Below are 14,416 nucleotides of genomic sequence, written 5' to 3'. Positions count from 1 at the left end.
GCCCAGGTGCTGAGTTCTACTCCTTTTCCTCTCCTCTCTCTGTCAAGCGTTCCAATTGGGAGGAAAAATAAGTAAATAAAAGTGATTTATCAAAGCTCAGCCCCACTCAAAGTCTCCTCCAGCGGTTCTTATGAGAACCCCCAAATCAAATGTTTGCAACACTTTCCAAAATCAGCGAACAATCCTTTCTGCTTGCCTCCACTCGCTCTATGTCTGCAAATATCTCCTTTTTTTAATTTTATTTTACTGTGGTACGAACACTTAACATGAAATTTGCTTTCTTAAAATTTTAAGTGTACAATACAGTACTGTTAACTATAGGCACAGCGTTGTACAGCAGCTCTCTAGAACTTATTCTTCTTGCATAAATGAAACTTTATGCCTGTTGATTAGTAATTTGCAATTTCCCCCTCCACCCTGCCCGAGCACCCAATAGTTCTCTCTCTGATTCTATGATTTTTTTTTTTTTTTGGTGAGGAATATTGGCCCTGAGCTAACATCTGTCACCAATCCTCCTCTTTTTGCTTCAGGAAGACTAGCCCTGAGCTAACATCTGTGCTAGTCTTCCCCAACTTTGTATGTGGGATGCCGCCACAGCCTGGCTTGATGAGCCATGTGTAGGTCCATGCCTGGGATCCAAACACACAAACGGCAGGCCACTGAAGCAGAGCACACAAACTCAACCACTATGCCATCAGGCCAGGCCCTCTGATTCTATGATTTTGACTACTAGATGCCTCACATAAGTGGAATCATGCAATATTTGTCCTTCTGTGACTGGTATTTCACATAGCATAATGTCCAATATTCATCCATGTTGTTGTATTTTTCAGAATTTCTTCTTTTTTTAAAGCTGACTAATTGTATGTATATATCACATTTTCTTTATCCATTCATGCATCAATGACATTTAGGTAGTTTCCACATCATGGCTATTGTGTAGTGCTTCAATGAATATGGGTGTGCTAATACCTCTTCAAGATCTTAATTTCAATTCTTTTGGATAAATACTCAGAAGTGGGATTGCTGGATCATATGGTAGTTCTATTTTTAATTTTTTGAGGAACTTCCATAGTGTTTTCCATAGCAGCTGCACCAGTTTTCATTCCCAACAGCCTAAAAGGGTTCCAATTTCTCTACATGCTCGCCAACACTTGTTGTCTTTTGCTTTTTTGATAACAGCCATCCTAACATGTGTGAGGTGTTATCTCATGGTTTTGATTTGCATTTCCCTGATGATAAGTGATATTGAGCATCTTTTCATATACTTGTTGGCCATTTGCATGTCTTCATTGGAGAAATGCCTATTCAAATCTTTAGCCCATTTTTAATTGGGCTGTTAAGGGGTTTTTTTCCTTTTGAGTTGTAGGAGTTCCTTATCTATTTTGGAAATTAACCCCTTGTCCAATAGACGATTTGCAAATATTTTCTCCCACTCTATAGGCTGCCTTTTCACTCTGTTGATTCTTTCCTTTGCTATACAGAAACTTTTTAGTTTTTTGTAGTCCCATTTGTCTATTTTGGCTTTTGTTGCCTGTGTTGTTGGTATCATGTCCAAAAAATCATTGCCAAGGCCAATGTCATCAAGCTTTCCCCCGATATATTCTTCTAGGAGTTTTACAGTTTCAGGTCTTACTTTTAAGTCATTAATCCATTATGAGTTGATTTTTGTATATGGTGTAAGATACGGGTCCAATTTCATTCTTTTGCATGTGGATATTCAGTTTTCCCAACACCATTTGCTGAAGAGATTATCCTTTCCTCATTGTGTATTTATCACACTCTTGTCAAAAGTTAGCTGATATATGCATGGATTTATTTCTGGAATCTATTCTCTTCCATTGGTCTACATGTCTTTCTTTATGCCAGTACTATACTGTTTTAATTACTGTAATTTTGTATTATATTATGAAATCAGGAAGTATGATATCTCCAGCTTTGTTCTTCTTTCTCAAGTTTGATTTGGTCAATCAGGGTCCTATATGGTTTCATAGGAATGTTTAAATTGTGTTTTTTATATATCTATAAAAGATGCCATTGGGATTCTGATAGGGATTGCATTGAATCTGAGCATCACTTTGGGTAATACAGACATTTTAACAATATTAAGTCTTCCAATCCATGAACATAGGATGTCTTTCCATTAGTTTGGCCTATTTTAATTTCTTTCATCAAATTTTTGCAGTTTTCAGTGTATAAGCCTTTCATCTCCCTAGTTAAGTTTATTCCTAAGTATTTTATTCTTTTTGTTGCTATTTTAAAGGGATTGTTTTCCTAGTTTCCTATTCAGATAGTTTGTTGTTGGTGTACAGAAATGCAACTGATTTTTGTATGTTGATTTTGTATCTTGAAACTTTACTAAATTTGTTTATAAGTTCTAACAATTTTTCTAATGGAGTCTTTAGAGTTTTATATATATAAGATCATGCCATTTGCAAACAGGGACAATTTAACTTCTTCCTTTCTGATTTGGATGCCTTTTATTCCTTTTTCTTGCCTAACTTCTCTGGCTAGGACTTCCAGTACTATGTTGAATAGAAGTGGTAAGAGTGGGCAACCTTGCCTTGTTCCTGGTCTTAGAGGAAAAACTTTCAGCTTTTCACTATTGAGTATGATGTTAGCTGTGGGCTTTTCATATACAGTCTTTATTATGTTTAGGTAATTTCCTTTTATTCCTAGTTTGTTGAGAGTTTTTATCATGAAAGGGTGTTGAAACACCCTGAAAGGCTTGGTCAAACACATTTTCTGCATCTATTGAGATGATCATGTGATTTTTAGCCTTTATTCTGTTAATATGGTGTATCACATTAATTGATTTTCATATGTTGAAATATCCTTGCTATTCAGAGATAAATCCCACTTGATCACGGTGTATGATCACTGTAATTTACTGTTGAATTCATTTTGGTAGTATTTTTTGAGGATTTTTGCATCTACATTTATTAGGGATATTGGCCTGTAGTTTTCTTTTCTTGTGATGTCTTTATCTAATTTTGGTATCAGAGTTATGCTGGTCTCATAAAATGAGGTTGGAAGTATTTCCCCCTCTTCAATATTTTGGAAGAGTTTGAGAAGCATTGGCATTAATTCTTCTTTAAACGTTTGGTAGAATTCACCAATGAGGCCACCAGGTCCTGGGTTTTTCTTTCTTGGAAGGTTTTTGACTACTGATTCAACCTCCATACTTGTTATTGATCTGTCCAGACCTTCTGTTTCTTCACGATTCAGCCTTGGTAGGTTTTATGTTTCTAGGAATTTATCCACTTTTCTAGGTTATCCAATTTGTTGGTGTATAAATTGTTCATAATAGTCTTTTAAAATCCTTTCTTCTGTGGCATGAGTTGTAATGTCTCTTCTTTCATTTCTGATTTTACTTATTTGAGCCTTCTCTCTTTTTTCTTAGGTAGTGTAGCTAAAGCTTTGTCAATTTTGTTCATCTTTTCCAAAAACTAGCTTACTTTCATTAATGTTTTCTATTTCTATTATTTTTCTATTCTCTATTTCATTTATTTGTGCTCAAATTTTTATTATCTCCTTCCTTCTGCTAACTTTGGGATTCGTTTGTTCTTCTTCTTCTACTTCCTTGACATGTAAAGTTAGGTTGTTTATTTGAGATCTTTCTTTTTGTTTAATGTAGGCTTATCACAATAGCTTCCCTTAGTACTGCTTTTGCTGCAACCCATAGGCTTCGGTATGTTGTGTTTTTGTTTGTCTCTAGATATTTTCTAATTTCCCTTTTGATCTCTTCTTTGACCTGTTGGTGGTTCAGGAGTATGTTGTTTAATTTCCAAATTTTTGTGAATTTTCCAAATTATATGCTTATATTTGAAGTGTCCAGAATATGCATATTCATAGAGATAAAAAGTTTATTAGTGGTTGTCGTGGGTTTTGGGGAAGAAATAATGGGGAGTGACTGGTAACAGGTATGTGGTTTGTTTTGGGGTTGATGAAAATGTTCTAAAACTAGATGATGATGATTGCACAACTTTGTGTATACACAATGAACACTGAATTATACAGTTTAAAAGGGTGAACTTCATGGTATGTGGACTATAGCTCAATAAAGCTGCTATGAAAAAAAATAAAATCCTCTGGGGGTTAATAAGAAAAGAGAAGGAGGTTTGGGTTAAATTGCTGAGACAATCTTATTTTTTAAAAATTTAATAGAGGAGGAAAAGCCATTAGAAGATACTGAATAGGATCAACCAGTGAAGTAGAAGAAAAAACAAAATAGTGTGGTATCATTGAGGCTGAGAGAAGAAAGTAAGTGTTTCAAGAATTAGGCAATGGTCAACTATGTCAAATGCTGCTGAGCAACTGAGTAAGATGAAGATAATAAAGTGACCATTAGGGCCGGCCCTGTGGCTTAGCGGTTGAGTGCGCGAGCTCCGCTGCTGGCGGCCCGGGTTCGGATCCCAGGCACGCACCGACGCACCACTTCGCATGGCCACATCCCACATACAGCAACTAGAAGGATGTGCAGCTATGACATACAACTATTTACTGGGGCTTTGGGGGGAAGTAAAATAAATAAATAAAATCTAAAAAATTAAAATAAAAAAATAAAAAAAATAAAGTGACCATTAGATTTGACAAGCAATATCAGTAAAAAATATACTTGACTTCTCTTTATGGTCTTTATTAATTTAGCCTATTATTTCAAACTACCAACAAATATTGCAATATATGGCAAAAAATATTGCCTTTAATTTGTCAGCTTCTTAAAATTTATAATTTTCTTGATCTAAATAAATATTTATTGTCATGCCTATAAAAAACTTAATAAAGGTTAGAAGAAAAATTGGGGATATATTCCAAAAATAGGACAAAAAGATAAATAATGGAAATAGGAAAGAAAAATAATAAAATTAGAAGAACAATACAAGGGGTCAAACATTTGAATAATAGGCATTCAGTAAGAAGAAAGGGAAAATGGAAAGGAGAAAGTAATCAAAGAAAGAATTCAAGAAAATTAACCAGAGTTGAAGGACATGAGTTTCCAGATTGAAAGGGCCCAGTGAGTGCTAAGCATAATAAATGAAATTAGGCCACATAACAAATGCCATCACTGTGAAATTTTAGCACACAGTGAGGAAAAGAACCAAACAATCCAATAAGGGTCCAGAAAGGAGGGAGAAAGGAATTTCACACAAATTTTCACAAATCACAATGACAGAGATCTTTTCAATTGCAACAGTGAAATAAGAGGAAAATGGAAGCATATCTTCAAAATTTTGAGGGGAAATTATTTGCAACCTGGAATTCTATATGAAGTAAAAATAACAACAGTATGTGAAGGTAGAATAAGGACACTTTTAGAAGTACAAAAATATGAGAAATTTTACTTGCCATGCAAGCCTTCTCAAAAAGCTACTAGAAAACAGGCTCTTCTGATAAAAGAGAGGAAACTAAGAAAGAGGAAGACATGGAAATCAGGAAACAAGAGATATAATACAGGAAAGAGAGGCTCATGAAGGAAAATCCCAGGATGACAGCTGTGCAACGGAGCCAGAGAGCCAACGGTCTAAGATCAGAGCAGGTGAAAGGTATCAGGAGACAATTCTTTAGGAAGATGAATCTGATAGAAACCTAAAGTGCCTGAAACTTTTGAGATAGTATTCCCATAATTGGGAGAAGAGTTTGGTTAGGATAACGATAGGATCACAGAAAACTAAAAGAATAAAAACAACAATAAAACTTGACACTTATTAACTTCAGGAAGAACAAAATGTTGTTCAGGAAAAGAAAATTGATCATGGTACACTACTTCACTCATCCATGAGTAACAATTACATAGTCACAAAAATATAAACCTTGATTACTGGCCTAATCAAACAGCCATCTTGGCAAGTGGGTGAGACCAGAAGTGGACTGAGTATGGTGAAGGCAAGTAGTTGAAAAGCATTAAATCGATATCTTCCAGAGTGGAAAGTCATAGTGTTAAAAATAATTTCCACTTAGGGGCCAGCCCGGTGGCGTAGCAGTTAAGTTCACACGCTCTACTTCAGCAGCCCAGGGTTCGCCAGTTCAGATCCCAGGCATGTACCTATGCACCGCTTGTCAAGCCATGCTGTGGTGGCATCCCATAAAAAGCAGAGGAAGATGGGCACGGATGTTAGCCCAGGGTCAATCTTCCTCAGCACAAAGAGGAGGATTGGCATCAAACGTTAGCTCAGGGCTAATCTTCCTCACACACACACACAAAAAATTATAAAATAAAAATAATAATTTCCACTTAAATGTCTCTTTTTATTGACTTTGTAAACGCTAATACTTTCTCTGTATCCTACAGTTACAGCACAATGGTGAGCATACAATAGATGCTAAAGAAAACATTTCATAGTAACGCAGTTGCCTAAGTGTTTATTTCCAGAGGGATTATATATTGACAGGCAGGCAATATGAAAATATTTGACCTTAATTTTATGTAGAAGTTTCAGAAGTAATTTAGGAGTGAAGAAAGTATTTTAAAAGTGTATGTTAAAAATTTGACTACGTTTTGCAATTCAGCTTATGGCATTCTCCTCGCAGAAGAACTATTCTCTAATATCATATATAAGAAAACATAAGATTTAAATATAATTAAAAGATTATATCACCTGTCCATGTTTTCTGGTGAGTGTTCAAGTAAAGTACATAAAGAAAAACAAGTCAGTATTAAAGCTATTGAAAATCTGGCTGTTCTTTCCATTTATGAGTATTTTTTTTTTATTAAACACACTAACATCTTCATGTTTACCTACATGCAAGCCTAGAATCCGACACTTAAGCATCAGGACCAGCTCACGGTAAGACTCTGTAGGAGCAGAGCCCACACACTGGAATTGAGTCCAATGGCTATCTGAGCCATTCCTGTTTCTCTATCATCAAATCTTTTGGAAACCTTTAGCTGTTCTCTCTCACTGCCCCTGTAGATTTCTAATTTGCTCCTTAGCAAACGAAAAGTCTTCAGAAATTTGAGAGAAAGAAAGTATAAGCCTAATCAAAAGAAGACTGATTACCTTCTTGACATTCTGTAAAAGAAGCAATAACATCTTAAGGAGCTAAAAAGCTTTCCTTATTCATGCATTTTTAAAATAAACCTGTAACTGAATCATTTGATTTTAACAGCTTCTTTGATTTAGAGGAGCAGATTCATTATAATTAGTATTTAGAGATTCACATCAAAGAGAAATTTATTAGGAATCACAGTTAAAATTTGCAATTAGCCAATATAAGAAAATTTTTCTATTAATCCTGAGATTTTTTTCTTTTGCAGAACATTTCAAAATGTTTATTTAACACTAATATATTGTAACTGGGGATTTGAACCATTTTTTAAAGACAGTTAAAACTGCCACAAAACAGAAAAATCTTCCCAAAATAATATTCCATGTAACATTGGAAAATCATAGCAAACTGAAGAAGCAAAGAATTTACATATTATTGGCTGGAAAAAATAGCTCAAAATGCACAATAATAGACAGTAATTTTATTTGAAAATTCAAGACACTTTAAAAGACTAATAAAAAGAAAATGTTAAAATTATAATCCTTTATAGAGTTTGAAGCTATATACATATATTCATGTGTGTGTACATTTATATCACTTCTGAATGATATTACTATGCTTGTAAAACTGCTGTGCTCTTTTTAAGGGAGATTTAGATATTAAATTTTGCACTGAATCTTTAGGGATTTATGCCAAAGCTGAAGCAACATACCAAAGCAAAATTCTAGGAGGACCTATTTCTAAAAAAAAATGAATTGAAAGGCAATAAAGTATTTATCCAGCAGGAAGTTAAGCAAATCTTCTAATTTGAAGTCAGAAGATTAAAGTTGCTTTTCATTTACCTATGCCAACACACAAATTATTAAGGCAGTTGGTATATTAGTTCTACTTTGGCCCTTACTGCCAATTGTCTGCCAGAGAGAAAGACCTCTTTGGACTTCAATTACTCCATCTGAAATAGGAACAGCAATACTTTCTAAAATTCTAAGACTTTGCAGACTTTGCAGAGACTGTAGAAGAAAAGGACTCTAAACGTCATGATATTGTTCCACTATACTTGATGCACAATTCAAAGAACTTTCTAATTCAGAGGATCTCTGTGATCCTTTTATTTATCATTGTTTGAGAATTACTGGACTACTCATATATGTGCTAGTCTAATGCATTTACTGGCTATTCTCTTCTATCATAAACTCTGGGGTGTTCATTTGGTCTTTAGCAGCAGTATGTCAGGAAGTAAGAATCACCTTCAAGCTCCATTAGTATATCCACAGACACTTTGCTTTAAGCCAAAATGGATTTAGCACCACTACCACCCCCTGTATTATAAACAACTGGAATCAGACAAAATATAGGAAACAATGGCTTACGGACATTAGAGCAAAGGCATTATAAGATCATGACCTTTGAGAGAAAGAAAACAGACAATGGGATCTCAAGAATCACCAGCTTACTTTCTAGAGGCAGCTTTAATGCAATAACACAGAGTGAAGCAGTCTCTCTGAGCTGAAGAAGCAGAGATTAGAATTTAGGTAAACCAAGAAAGGTAGAACTTGTGGAACATAGTACCACAGAGAAAGGAGCTGCATAAAGAAAGAACTCCAGAGATGTGCAGTGGGGTCCTCTTGAGACTTTGGCTTCTTATTTGTGCATGCATGAGAGGAAATGGCCCAAGGCTTGGGAAAGAACCACAAGAAAGAAGTAGCCAGAAAAACCCCTGTGGCTCACAGAAGGGTAAGAACAGTTTGTCTTCTTTCAAGCCAGAATGGAAAAAAAAAATACAGAGTATCAAGTAGAACCCTCAAAAGGATACTGCATATCAAAGCACAACATAATCGGATGCTGAAAACTAAGATAAAAAGAAAATCTTAAAACATCCAGGAAAATAAGATACATTGTGACACATTACGTACAGAACAATAAAGAGAATGACAGCATACTCTTCATCAAAAACTATGCAAGCCAAATGTATTGAAAAAATAAAACTGCCTACCTACAGCTCTTTACCAAGGGAAAATATCTTTCAGAAATAAATAAATATGCACTTCCAGATGAACAAAACTGAGAGTATTTATCGCCAACAGAACTGCACTCCAAAAATTTTAAAGGAAGTTTCTTACGCAGAGCTAAAATAAGACCAGATAGAAAGTTAAACTTTCACAGAGGATTGAGGAAAGCCAGAAATGATAAATATGTAGAAGAATGTAAAAGAAAATTTTCTCATTTTCTAAACTATCTTCAAAGTATAATTAGCTGTTTAAAGCAAAAATAATAACAGTATAGTTTGTGATTTATAGTATATATAGAAGTAAAACATATGACAACAATAGCACAAAAGATAAAGAGACAGAAGTGTACTGTTGTAAGGTTCTTATACTACACATGAAAATGTACAACATTTTTTGAAGGCAGACTGTGATAAGCTAAAGTTACGTATTGTCAACCCAAGAGAAACTAATAAAAAACAAAACAAGGAGGTAAAATCCAATAACGTAAATACAATGTATTTATAAAAAATAGTTCATTAATCTCAATAAAAGGAAGGATAACTGGAAAAAGGAACAAAGAAGAGGCAAGGCAAATAGAAAATAAACATCAAGGTGGCAGGTTTAAATCCAACCATATGAATAATGACATTAAATATAAATAGTCTAAACATTCCAATTAAAGGCAGATATTGCCATATTGAACCAAAATAATGATCATAAGAAACACTTTTTAAATATAAAGATATAGGTAGCTTAAAAGTAAAAGGATGGGAAAATATACACCATACTAACACTAATCAGAAGAAAAATCTGAATGGCAATATTAATATTAGACAAAGTATACTTCATAACATGGAATATTATCATGAATAAAGATAAATAAAGATCATAATAATAAAAGGAGTTAATTCATCAAGAAGACAGAACAATCCTAAATGTGTATGTACCTACTAAAAGAACTTCAAAATACAAAATGTAAAACTGACAGAACTGAAAGGATACATACACAAGTCTCAGTTACACTTGGAGATTGACACTCTCTTCCAGTTATTAATAGCATAAGGAGTCAGAAAGTCTGAAGGATATAGAAAATTTGAACAAAGCTACCAACTAACTTGCCTTAATTGATATTTATAAAACACTACACTCAACAACAGCAAAATACTCAAATTTTCCAAGCACACATTGAACACTAAAATAGATTATATTCAGGGCCATAAAATAACTTAATAAATTTAGGAGAACTGAAATCATATAATCAAAAGTATGTTCTACATCTACAAAAGAGTTCAACTAGAAATCAACAGGAAATATTTGGGAAATCCCGAAGTATTTGAACACTAAATATCACACTTCTAAATAACTCATGAATAAAGAAGAAATGACAAGGGAAAATAGAAAATATTTTGAACTGAGTAAAAATTAAAACACAACATATCAAAATTTATGGACTGCAGCTAAAGCAGAGTTTAGAGAGAGAATTAGAAAATGCTTATACTAGAAAAGAAGAAAGGTCTAAAATCAATCATCTAAGCTTCTACCTTGAGAAACTAGAAAAAGAATGGAAAATTAAACTCAAAGCAAGCATGGGGAAGGATATAATAAAGAGCAGAAATCAATGGTATTGAAAATAGAAAAACAATACAAAAACAATGAAACCAAAAACTATTACTAGGAGAAAAATCAATAAAATTGATGAATCTCTAGTCAGACTGATCAGAAAAAAAAAGAGAAGACCCATATTACCAATATTTGGAATGAAAAGGGACATCATTACAGATCCTAAAATATTAAAAGGAAGATGCCTGCCCCTGAAGAGTTTATAATCTAGTTGATAGGACAGGCTCTATGCACAGAAAACAATGAACAATCTTACACTAATATCAATCAATCACTTATCATATGCCAGGAAAAGTTCTAAGTACTCTATATAAATTAAGTTATTTAATATTCACAACCCTAATAGGTAAACACCATTATTAACCTCATTCTACAGAAATGAACCTTAGGCACTTGCCCAATGTAGATATGATAAAGGTAAATATGATAAGATAATTTAGTAATTCAGAATCGGAAGAAGAAATCAAGACCAGGAGGAGAAATAGGGATTGTACCGGCCCTGGGAATTTGTCATGGAAGACATAAGGCTCGAGCTAATTCTTGCAAGGTCTATGCTGAAGACTACCAAGTTTTTCACACTAGATGTCACAATCTAATACTATCAGAGATCTAGTACTTCAGCAGAGTAGTTTAAATCAATTCTTCAGCTGTTTCAATAAACATTATTGAACACCTACTATGTTCTAGGTGCTGGGATCACAGAGACAGACAAAAGATCAATATCTATTGAGTATGTATATACAATATGCAACAGACTGCCAGATGTCATTGGAGTATAGTTCTTACCCTCAGAAAGCTCACAATCTAGTGGTGTGTGTGTGTGTGTGTGTGTGTGTATGCGTGTGCATGTGTGTAAACCAACTAGAAAGAAACTGAGACTAGATTATAATCATGAGCTAACCCGAGCCATATTATACAAGTTTAGGAAAGCAGGAGATTAGTGTGAACTACTCAGCGACAGCTTCATGGAAGAGCTGCCTTGGAGCTGAATACTGAAAAACCAGTTGCATACGTATAGATAAAGGAGGCAGAAGGGGCAAACCAGCTGGTGATAACAAGAGAGAAGGACTCAGATGGGAATAAGCACAGTCTGCTTAGCTAAAGGTAGGTAATGCGAGAAGATAAAGCTGAGCATGTAAAGGGGACAAGAGTGATACCAACTGGGGCACGATTGTTGTTGTTGAGAACACAGGCCTGTTAAGTTTCATCCCCAAATTCTATCAAAATCATTCTGCTTTACTCAGGCAGGAGAAGGGGCAGAAATACAAGAGGGAATATACAGAATTCCCAAAACAATACAGAAAACGGTTTCAAAGATCCTTTGATACACATGTAACTTCTTTGGAACTGAAAAATGTCAACAAAAAATAAAATAGAGAAAAACTTTACCTGATCTAAGATTCTACTTATTTTTTAAAGTCAGAAGCTTCTTTAATAAGCAATTAATAAATATGCATCACTGAAGCCACCAAACATCATCAAACAGTATAGAAAATAGGAACCTTAGATCAAAGAGCAGTATAATCACTGATACTACTGTGGGCTGGGGAAGTGCCTGCTCTGCTCAAATGATAGTGCACTGGGCCTTCAGTGTGTCCAGGGGATATTCCCATTGCAATTTGTCAGCTGATTAGCAAATGTTCTTAGTGACAGGAACACACAGCCCAGGAATATAGCCTTACCCTCATGCATGGCTCTAATCACCTCAGTGCAATGTCCATCTCCTCTTCTGGCTCCCTCTAACGGCCCCAAACGCCAGTTAAACACCTTCACCCTCTCTGTACCTAAATTTGGACACAGGATCAAGTTTGGATGCCTGATCAGACTAATTAAGTACTTTGCAGAAGTGTGAAGTAATCAGTCCTAGAATGGAAGAAAAAAGAAGGAAATCCCTCGTGGTGAATCTGACATGGTTCCTGTCCCTATTGAAGTTTCATAAAATCACAGCCGAAAGAACATTCTACCATAAATTGAAGGGCTCTGTTAACAGCAGGAAACAAAACCTCATCTCACAACTCTTCCCCCACTAATTCAGCATATCCACCACAAATTCTAAAATTGTCACATGGCTGTATATCACCACCTAGTGTCCAGAGGCAGGACAACGTTAGCTGAGCCCACAGGTGACATTTTTCTGCACTTCCCATCCAAGGGCTTCCTGTCAGACTTGGCCCTTCACTGCATCAGGATTCCCAGTGTGATTCCTCATTCTACTTCAGGACATAACCATGAAAGTGTAACTAGAGATTTATTTTATTGTAGTTACACTCCCATTTTGTGGATTATCCTCAAGTACTCTGAAATTGCAAACTGTTCCGCAGGATCACTCTTTCTCCACACAGCATCCATCTGACTCCTACCTTTCCTTCTCCCTACTCTCCTCCATGATTGGGGTGTGGACTCTCTCTCTATAGTCTATACATTTTAATAGCATTAGTTGCTGCATGAAATATAATTGGGAAGAGAGGGCTGTACCAGAAATGCATCCGAATTGTTCACAACACCAACATCTGAGAGACTTTGGAACCATTTCATTTTGGAGATTCACCCTTTCCCTCCTTCTAGTTCCACAACCACACAGTGCAAGAAAGAGATGTTAATGAATAGGCAAAAATCAACTGAATAAGAGAATATAACAGAAACAAAATATAATTCTGAGGATTAATTACATAAGGGCCCATTTCCTTCCACGCAATCTTTAGAGTGTAAGCCCAAGTGAGCCACTTCTAGTCAGGAAGTGTGACAATTTTTGAAGATGTGAGCTTTCAGATAGCAACAATTCTCTCAAAGCATTTTTAGACCTACGTTCCTGTCTTTGCGTCAGACTTTCTCCACACCAGGCAAAATTGAAGATTTGACCAATTAGATGAGGTTGGGATGTAGAAACAAGAATATAGGACACTTTCTTAGTCTGCCTTGGACTTAGATTTGCCATATTGCCATACAATATTTAGGACATACTTATACTAAAAAAATATTCATTGTTTATCTGAAACTCCAATTTACCTGAGTGTTGTATATTTTATCGGGCAACCCTACTTGAGGTGGAACAAAAGACTTAGTTGGAAAAAATAACTAGGCTCCCAGCAGAACGTGAGTCATTTTGATAGACATGGAGCTTTGGTCAGGTTCCAAAGATCAATATCAAAGCAAAGGCCCAACATGGAAGCATTCAAATAGTACTTTGCATTTATTTAACACTTTAAAATTTATAAAGCATTTCACGTTTATTATATTATCTGGATCCTCCTCATGACAACCCTGATGTGGGTATTTTTATGACCACTCCAAGGCTCACAGATGTTAAGGAATTGTCATCATGATCCACAGGGAGCTGCATGGGAAAGCCACAATTTGAATTCAAGTCTCCAAATGTAGTGCAGTGTCTACAAATAAAGAAAATTTTCATGTGGACACTACATAAGACTTTCCATCCCCGAGCTGCAGATGGAAGTTAAATACCTGGCAAACCCGATATAAAACTAACATCAGGACACAAGGCCAGGAAAATGAAGATATTCTCAGAAAGAGTTGCTGAGCTGCCTTACATACTTTCAGACTGCAGAATCCAGTTTGATTTTTAACCACAAATATTCATTTTATTTCCCCAAGTACAGTGAGACATTACAACACTGTCATAGGTTTATACAAGTGTACCCCAAATCTCTAAATCTCCAACCACTGCTCTTTGTAAGCCCTTAATACGTCCTAGAGATCTTTAATAAAATCACAGGATAATCCAAATCTGTTTAACTTGGAGTTCATTTTCCCTGGATCTTTACATTTCAAATTTAGAAAATGTTCTCGTATTAATTCCT

The sequence above is a fragment of the Ceratotherium simum genome, chromosome 9 (genome assembly GCF_057802395.1).
Source record: "Ceratotherium simum simum isolate JZ-2026a chromosome 9, ASM5780239v1, whole genome shotgun sequence".
NCBI lineage: Eukaryota > Metazoa > Chordata > Mammalia > Perissodactyla > Rhinocerotidae > Ceratotherium > Ceratotherium simum.
The sequence above is the reverse complement of the archived record's forward strand: the minus strand, read 5'-3'. Positions refer to the sequence as shown.